A 10,069-nucleotide genomic window follows, 5' to 3' on the forward strand; every position below is an offset into this window, starting at 1 on the left:
TCGACTCCTCCAAGATCTAGGCAGGGCCCGTCGGGAAACTCCGTCTGGCGGTTCAAATAGAAGAATTTCCTGAACAAGAGGGCGGTAGGCTCTATTTGCAAGTAAGCTTCGTAGAATACTTGGAGCTGGCAAAGGTTGTTGATGGAGTTTGGGCCTAAGTCCTGGGGATGGAGGTTGAAGAAATGCAGGGCATCCCTGAAGAACTTTGAGCCGGGCAGCGTGAAACCTCGCTCAATGTGATCAGTCAAGAGAACTACCTCTCCTTCAGCGGGTTGCGGGCGTTGCTTCCCTAAGGCAGTTCGCTAGCCGATCGCTTCCTGCGGCGCGAGATTACCCACTGCTACGGCAACAGACAACAGCGTCAGAAATTGACACGTTGACGGAGACTCGACTTGTGTTGGTTTTTCCATTGAAGTGGAAAGGGTGATGCAGCACAGGAGCAGTAAGTATTTCCCTCAGTTTGAGAACCAAGGTATCAATCCAGTAGGAGAATCTCGTCAAGTCGAGAGTACCTGCGCAAACACAAAAGAGCTTGCACCCAACGCTTTAAAGGGGTTGTCAATCCCTTCAAGATTGTTTGCAAAGTGAGATCTGAAGGCGAAAAGTGCAACGAAGTAAAAAGTGTAAGGCTGGAAATATGGTGTGGAGTAGACCCGGGGGCCATAGTTTTCACCAGAGGCTTCTCTCAAAATAGCAAATATCACAGTGGGTGAACAAATTACTGTCGAGCAATTGATAGAACCGTGCAAAGTCATGACGATATCTAAGGCAATGATCATACATATAGGCATCACGTCCGAGAGAAGTAGACCGATACTTTCTGCATCTACTACTATTACTCCACACAGTGACCGCTATCCAGCATGCATCTAGTGTATTGAGTTCATGACGAACATAGTAATGCCTTAAGCAAGATGATATGATGTAGAGGGATAATCTCAAACCAATGATGAAAACACCATATTTTTACCCTTGATGGCAACAACATGATGCGTGCCTCGCTACCCCTTGTGTCACTCGGTGAGGTCACTGCATGGTATGAACCCAAAACCAAGCACTTATCCCATTGCAAGAATCATAGATCTAGTTGGCCAAACAAAACCCACAACTCGAAGAGAATTACAAGGATATGAAATCATGCATAAGAGAGATCAGAAGAAACTCAAATAAGATTCATAGATAATCTGATCATAAATCCACAATTCATCGGATCTCGATAAACACACCGCAAAAGAAGATTACATCGGATAGATCTCCATGAAGATCATGGAGAACTTTGTATTGGAGATCCAAGAGAGAGAAGAAGCCATCTAGTTACTAGCTATGGACCAGTAGGTCTATGGTGAACTACTCACGCATCATCGGAGAGGTTATGTTGTTGATGAAGAAGCCCTCCGTATCTGAATCCCCCCTCCGGCAAGGCACTAGAACGTGCCCCAGATGGGATCTTGCGGAGACAGAAGCTTGCGGCGGCGGAAAAATACTTTCAATGATCCCCTGATTTTTTGTGGAATTTTTGGGGATATATAGGCGCAAAACCTAGGGCAAAGGAGGTCCAGGGGGCCCACAAGCCTGGTGACCGCGGGGAGGAGGCTTGTGGGGCCCCTGGGGACCCCCTGGCTTGGCTCTCAAGTCTCCTGATCTTCTTCTGTTACGGAAAACATCTTTTCGGGGATTTTATTCCGTTTGGACTCCGTTTCAAATTCGCCTGTGAAAGGGGTCAAAAACATGAAAAAAACAGGAACTGGCACTTGGCACTGAGTTAATAATTTAGTCCAACAAAAATATATAAAAGGCATGCAAAACGTCCAAAGTTTGACAAGATAATAGCATGAAACCATCAAAAATTATAGATACGTTGGAGACGTATCAAGCATCCCTAAGCTTAACTCCTGCTCGTCCTCGAGTAGGGAAGTGATAAAGACTGAATTTTTGATGTGGAATGCTACCTAGCATAGTTGTCCTTTGCAACTTCTTTCACGTGACATGAATGTTCAGATCCGTAAGATTCGAAACAATAGCTTGCTATTGACATGAAAACAATAATACTTCAAGCAAACTAGCAAGGTAGTCATGAACTTTCAAAATAACAAGGCCAAGAAAAGTTATCCCTACAAAATCATATAGTCTGGCTATGCTCCATCATCCTCACACAACTAATATAAATCATGCACAACCCCGGTATTGGCCAAGTAATTGTTTTTGCACTCTTACTTTCTCAAACTTTTTATAACTATCACGCAATACATGAGCGTGAGCCATGGATATAGCACTATAGGTGGAATAGATTGTGGTGGTAGTGGTGAGACAAAAAGGAGGAGATGGTCACATTAACTCGGCGTATCAAAGGGCTATGGAGATGCCCATTAATAGATATCAATGTGAATGAGTAGGGATTGCCATACAAGGGATGCACTAGAGCTATAAGTATATGAAAGCTCAAGAGGAGAACTAGTGGATGTGCATCCAACTTGCTTGCAAGAAGCCCATCGTTGGAATATACAAGCCAAGTTATATAATGAAGATTCCCACTAGCATATGGTAGTGACAAAGCAAGAAGCTCTCAATCATGAAGAACATGGTGCTATTATGAAGCACAAGTGTGGAAAAAGATAGTAGCATTGTCCCTTCTCTCTTGTTCTCTCTCCTTTTTTTTTGGGCACTTGACCCTTTTTTTTATTTGGGCTCTTTGGCCTGTTCTATTTTTTTGATTTCCTCACATGGGACAATGCTCTAATAATGATGATCATCACACTTTTATTTACTCACCGCTCAAAGCTTAGAACGATGATGAATCTATAGGGAATGCCTCCGGCAGTGTACCGCGATGTGCAACGATCTAGCATTGCGTATGACGTTGAAAACATCTCGCTTGCTATCTTACGATCATGCAATGGCAATATGAGAGTGACAGCACAAGTCATGAGAGGGAACGGTCGGAGTTGCATGTCAATATATCTCGGAATGGCTATGAAAATGCCATAGTAGGTAGGTATGGTGGCTGTTTTGAGGAAGGCATGTGGTGGGTTTGTGCACCGGCGAGAATTGTGCGGCGCTAAAGAGGCTAGCAATAGTGGAAGGTGAAAGTGCATCTATGTCATGGACTCACATTAGTCATGAAGAACTCACATACATGTTGCGAAAGTTTTTATTAGTAATCGAAACAAAGTGATAAACACATACTCCGAGGGGAAGGGTTGGTAGGTGATAACCATCGCGCGATCCTGACCTCAGAACAAAGGATGACAATCAATAGATCAATTGTGCTCCGACTTCCTAACATAGCGGTTCACCATACGTGCATGCTACGGGAATCACTAACTTCAACACAAGTATTTGTAGATTCACAACACCCTACTAACATAGCTCTTAATATTACCAAATCCACGTCTCAAAACTAATTGAGAGGAATCAAGACTTCTCTTTCTAGTCAATGCACATGAAGATGGAGGTTTTTGTATCCTCTTTGGGTACCTATCACCTTTGGGACTACTTTCAAAGCATAAGCCAACTACCAACTCACGCACCGCCGTGCTCTAAAAGATATAAGTGAAGCACATAGAGAAAAAATATCTAGCTCAAAAGATATAAGTGAAGCACTATGAGCATTCTAGCAAAATCACGATGAGTGCATGTCTCTCTCTCTCTCTCAAAAATGTGTGCAGTGATACGTCTCCATCGTATCTACTTTTCCAAACTCTTTTGCCCTTGTTTTTGACTCTAACTTGCATGATTTGAATGGAACTAACGTGGACTGATGCTGTTTTCAGCATAATTGCCTTGCTGTTATTTTTGTGCAGAAATCAAAGTTCTCCAAACGTCCTGAAAATTTACAGGGAGCAGTTTTGGAAAATAAGAAAAATATCTGCGCCAAGTTCCACCTCAGGGGGTGGGCCAGTGGGCCACAAGCCCTGGCTCCGCCACCACCCCCCTGGTGGCGGTGGACAGGCTTGTGGGTCCCACACGGCTCTGCCGCCCCCAATTCCAGGTCTATAAGATCCCTTTCGTCCTAGAAAAAATAAAAAGAGAAGTTTTCGTCGCTTTGACGATACGGAGGCGCCGCCACCACCTGTTCTTCATCTGGAGGGCAGATCTGGAGTCCGTCTTGGGCTCCGGAGAGGGGAAATCGTCGCCATCGTCATCATCAACCTTCTTCCCTCTCCAATTCCACGAAGCTCTTCGTCATTCGTGAGTAATCTATTCGTAGGCTGGCTGGGCGGTGATGAGTAGGATGAGATCTATCATGTAATCGAGTTAGTTTTGATGGGGATTGATCCCTAGTATCCACTATGTTCTGAGATTGATGTTGCTACTACTTTGCCATGCTTAATGCTTGTCACTAGGGCCCGAGTGCCATGATTTCAGATCTGAAATTATTATGTTGTCACCAATATATGTGTGTTTTAGATCCGATCTTGCAAGTTGTAGTTACCTACTATGTGTTATGATCGGGCAACCCCGGTGTGAGAATAACCGGAACCACTCCCGGTGATGACCATAGTTTGAGGACTTCATGTGTTCACCAAGTGCTAATGCGTTGGTCCGTTTCTTTATTAAAAGGAGAACCTTAATATCCCGTAGTTTCCTTTTGGACCCCGCTGCCACGGGAGGGATGGACAATAGATGTCATGCAAGTTCTTTTCCCTAAGCACGTATGACGACACACGGAATGCATGCCTACATCACATTGACGAACGGGAGCTAGCCACATATCTCTCCGTGTTATAACTGTTGCATGATGAATATCATCCAAACAAATCACCGACCCATTGCCTACGAGTTTGTCCTACTGCTGTTACTTGTCTTACTCTGCTGCTGCTCCTACAACTCTTGCTACTGCTGTTACTTGTTTTACTCTGCTCCTGCTGCTATTGCTGCTACTACTGTCGCTTTCTACTGTTGCTACTTGCTACTGATGTCACTACTGCTATTCCTTGCCGCTGCTATTGCTCGTTACACTGCTACTACTTGCTACAATTTTGGTTCGCTGGTGGTTAACGGGAACTGACAATTTCCGTCAACAAGGCAACTTGGCGCCATTGATACAATCGTTAGAAATAGTCGGCCTTGTCAACACATCGTTTCTGACACCGTTGTTATCATACTATTTTGTTGTTAGTACTTTGCTTGCAGATACTAATCTTTCAGGTGTGGTTGAATCTGACACATTCAGCTGCTAATACTCGAGGGTATTCTCTCACCTCCTGCCTGGCTAACCAACAAGTTTGGGTCGAATACTCAAAAACCCTCAAAAACTGTTGCGAACCCACGCGCTGGTGGGCCATCAACAACATTCTTCTAGTTCCGTTGCCGGGGAGTGCTAGCAGCATTCTTGTGGAGCCGTTGCAGGGGAAGGTTTGTTGTCATCAGCATTCGTCTAGCCATCGCCAGAGATTGCAATCAGCATTTTTCTAGCGCCGTTGCCGGGGAGGTATTGCTATATTCTCGGAGTCACTTGGGATTTATATCTGCTGATCACTATGAAGAATCTGAAGCATCCGAAGACCAAAGTCTTGCCCTCAACTACGAGGGGGTAAGGAATTGCCATCTAGCTCTGCACTTGATTCACCTTCAGTTATGAGTAAGTTTGCGGCATCACCTCCTGCTAGAAATCTTGATATGTCGCATGTGCTTGATGATGCTTGTGATACTACTGCTAGTGATGCTATGCTTGATACTATGCATGATGATACTATGCTTGATACTATGCCTGATAATGCTTTGCCTGATACTGCTAGAGATGCTATGATTGATACTGCTAGAGATGCCATGCCTGATACTGCTTTGCCTGATGATTCTGGAGATGCTATTTTTCCTGATGATGCTATGCTTGATACTGCTAGAGATACTATTTTTCCAGATATTCCACTAGGAGTGTTCCTTGATGCTCATATTTCTAGAGTTACTACCAATGCTCGTGATGCTTCTAAAACTGCCGATACTATTGAGATAGAACCTGCTTTTTCTCCTGCTAGATCTAGCTCTCCTAGATATGAATTGCCTGATATACCTGAGGGTTACGTTATGGAGGGAGAGATAGCTGAGGATATTCTTGCGTGTAAGGATGCCTATGACGCTGAGAAATTACTTCTCAAGTGGAAGGAAAAATCTCGGGAAGCTAGGATGAAAAATTGACCCGAAGTTTGCCACTTCGCCTATCTTTGTCACCGATAAGGATTATGAATTCTCTGTCGACCCTAAGATAATCTCTCTAGTCGAATCTGATCCTTTTCACGGTTATGAGTCTGAGACGGTCATAGCCCATCTTGCCAAACTATCCGAAATAGCCAACCTTTTCACTAATGAGGTGAAGATCCGCCACTACTATATCCTTAAGTTGTTTCCTTTCTCTCTAAAGGATGAAGCTAAAGTCAGGTCCACCTCTCTTGCTCCTGGATGTGTGCGTAGTCCCCAGGAGATGGTCCATTTCTTCTGTGAGAAATATTTCCCTGCCCATAAGAAGCAAGCTGCCTTGCAGGAAATATACAACTTTGCTCAACTCCAAGAAGAGAGTCTTCCACAAGCTTGGGGGAGGCTCGTCCAGCTACAAAATGCTTTGCCTGATCACCCTCTTAAGAAGAACGAGCTACTTGATATCCTCTATAACGGACTTACCGATGCCTCTAGAGACCGGTTGTGTTTTTAGGGAACGAACTGTAGAACAAGCTGAGACCCTACTGAATAACCTCTTGATCAACGATAATGCTTGGACTATTCCCGAACCACCTCCTAAGCCAACTCCTAAGAAAAGAGGTATTCTATTCCTTAGCCCTGAAGATATGCAAGAAGCCAAGAAATCTATGCAAGAGAAAGGCATTAGATCTGAAGATGTCAAAAATCTACCACCTATCAAAGAGATCCATGGTCTCGATAACCCGATACAGGTAGTAGAAGTGAATTCTCTGCGTAGGTTTGATGAGAGTGATATTCCTTTTGATAAACCTGCTAGCCTATGCTTTGATGAATTTGACAACTTTGTTGCCAAACAACAGAGTTTCAATGATTATGTTAGCAGACATTTGGAATAAAGTACTCGTATGCTTAGCCATTTAAGTGCTTGTGTAGACAGAAATGTCAATGATCTGAAGCTTCTGAGTAAACATGCCTCTATGATTACTACTCAGGTAGAACAAGTACTTAAAGCTCAGAATGACTTGCTCAATGAATTAAATGACAACTCTGGCAGAGTCATTACTAGAGGAGGCAAAATGACTCAGGAACCTTTGTATCCTGAAGGTCATCCTAATAGAATTGATCAAGATTCTCAAGGAATCAATGCTGATACACCTAGTCATCCTAAGGAGAAGAAGAAGGATGATAGAAACCTGCACGCCAGTTCACCAAATACTGTCACACCTGAAGAACCTAATGATATCTCTGTGTCTGATGCAGAAACACAATCTGGTGATGAACATGAACCTGGTGACAATATGGACAGTGATGTTCATAATAATGCTCAACCTAGAAATGACAAGGATGCGGAGATTGAACCTACGGTTAATCCTGATAATCTACAACCTAAGAGATACGACAAGAATGACTTCACTGCTAGGAAGCATGGTAAAGAAAGAGAGCCATGGGTTCAGAGACCTATGCCCTTCCCTCCTAAGCCATCCAAGAAAAAGGATGATGAGGATTTTGAGGGCTTCGTTGAGATGATAAGACCCGTCTTTCTGCGGTTAACTGATATGCTCAAGATGTCTCCGTATTCCAAGTACATGAAAGATATCGTGACTAATAAACGGAAGATACGAGATCTTGAGATCTCCACCATGCTTGCCAACTACACTTTTAAAGGTGGAACTCCTAAGAAACTTGGTGATCCCGGAGTGCCCAATATACCTTGCTCAATTAAAGGAAACTACGTAAGAACTGCCTTATGTGACCTTGGGGCCGGTGTTAGTGTTATGTCGCTCTGTCTTTATCTTAGACTTGAGTTGGATAAGTTGACACCCACTGAAATTTCTCTGCAAATGGCCGCAAATCAACTGCTTTCCCTATCGGCATTTGCGAGGATGTGCGTGTTGCGGTTGCTAATACCACTATCTTAACAGACTTTGTTATCTTGGATATTCCCGAGGACGATGCCATGGCTATCATCCTCGGAAGACCCTTTTTAAATACTGCAGGGGCTGTTATAGATTGCAACAAAGGCAATGTCACTTTCCATGTCAACGGTAATGAGCACACAATGCATTTTTCGAAGAAACGATATCAAGTACATTGCATCAATGCTATCGAAAAGACTTCATCGGTTCTCATCTGGAGCTTTGAATGCCCTATTCCTCGTGTCAAGATGAAGTATGATCTGCTTGTTGGGGAGATACATATCCAATTAAGGTGACTTAGTGGCTACTCAAATATTCTCTGTTCTCTCTTGCGATTCGAGAAGGTTTTGTCATAAGGACTTGATCAATCCCATTGATGGATTTCTTTCGATGACCATGAAACGGATGAATCAAAGAGTCACATACCTCTGTTTTGAGTTTTCCTTTTCTGTTGCTTAGAAGAAAAATGATAGAATTAGTTTAGCTTTCCCTGTTTTCTGTTTTAGCATCCCGGAGAAAAATACCTCGAAAATAAAAGTTCTCCGATGGTCCTGAAAATTTAGTATGATTTTTTTCTGGAATTTTTGAAAATATCTGGGCCTGAGAGCTGGCCTGGGGGCCTGACCAGTAGACCACAAGCCCTGCCACCGCCACCTACCCCCTGGTGGCGGACTGCAATCTTGTGGGGCCCACAGGACCCCCTCCACTCATTCCAGGTCCCAGTCTCTTCTTCCACCTCCCGAAAAAATTGTTTCGCAGCTCAAACCCGTGTTCTTGCTCATTTGGCTGTGATTTTCGATCTCCTTGCTCAAAGCACCATTCTCTGAACCGTTTTGGGAAAATTACTCCTTGGTAAGTGACCCCTCCATTGGTCCAATTAGTTTTTGCTCTAGTGCTTTATCCTTTGCGTATTCTTGCTACCTTGGTGACCCTGTTCTTGAGCTAGAAATGTTGATTTTAGCTGGTTCCAAGTAGTTTTAGCGCGTGATACAGTCTCTAGGCACTAGTAGGAGTAGTTGCTACAAGGTGTGGTGGGTCTTTATTCACTTTTCTCTTGAACTTCAAAAATTTCAGCATAAGGAAATTATGTTCAGGAAGAAGTTTCATGGTGGTTCCTCAAGTAAGAAGGGACCTCGTCTCTCCTTTCGGGAGCCTGAAACTTTTCAACTAAGGGACGCACCGGTACAACCATGTGAATGGCCTTCCGATGAGTTCATGATCGAAGCAGGTTTCAAGGATGAGTTTGATACACTAGTCCGCAATGCCGGGTTAGAATAATTCCTCTCAGATAAATGTGAACAGTATGCTATGCTCACTGCCTCTTTCGTGTGTAGATTTAAATTCTCAGTTGGCCGTGACTCATCCATATTGTTTGATCTGTACGATAAATCATATACCGTGGATCTGGAGGATTTCTGTAGGATTTGCAACATACCCGATGGGGGTAGTGTTAATGATACTCCTAAGTCTTCGGTCAGAGACTTTGTCTCCAGTATAACTGTTGGAGAAACCAGAGATATCACGGAAGCCACCATAGGAAGCATCCATTTCCCTGCCTTGCACTACCTTGCCCTCTTCATAGGTAGGTGCATTAACGGCAAGGGTGCACATTGTCACCTATGCGCTTCCGACCTTAGTATCCTTAAGAGCGCAGTAACAGGTGACAGGAGCTTCAATATGGGAGCTATAATAGCAAGGAGGCTGAATAAAAATGCCAGCGAGGGGGATTTCTTTGGTGGAGTTTATGCTACACGCTTAGCAAATTTTCTTGGGGTATCCATCCGTCTAGAAGACCCTCCTCTCCGTACAGCCTACCTTGATCGTGTCGCTCTAACACGCTACCAGTTCCTTGAGAGAGATCATGGATCCCTCCTATACCGTTTGATATTTAACCGACATCGTGTTTTCCATATTATGCTTCCTGCTCCTGCTTTCTTTGACTTTCAGGTAAAACAAAGATACTACATAACCATAGGAGAGGCAGAGGAGTATGAGAGGGAGGCGACGACTGCTCGACTTTG

The sequence above is a fragment of the Hordeum vulgare genome, chromosome 2H (assembly GCF_904849725.1).
Source record: "Hordeum vulgare subsp. vulgare chromosome 2H, MorexV3_pseudomolecules_assembly, whole genome shotgun sequence".
NCBI classification, from domain to species: Eukaryota; Viridiplantae; Streptophyta; class Magnoliopsida; order Poales; family Poaceae; genus Hordeum; species Hordeum vulgare.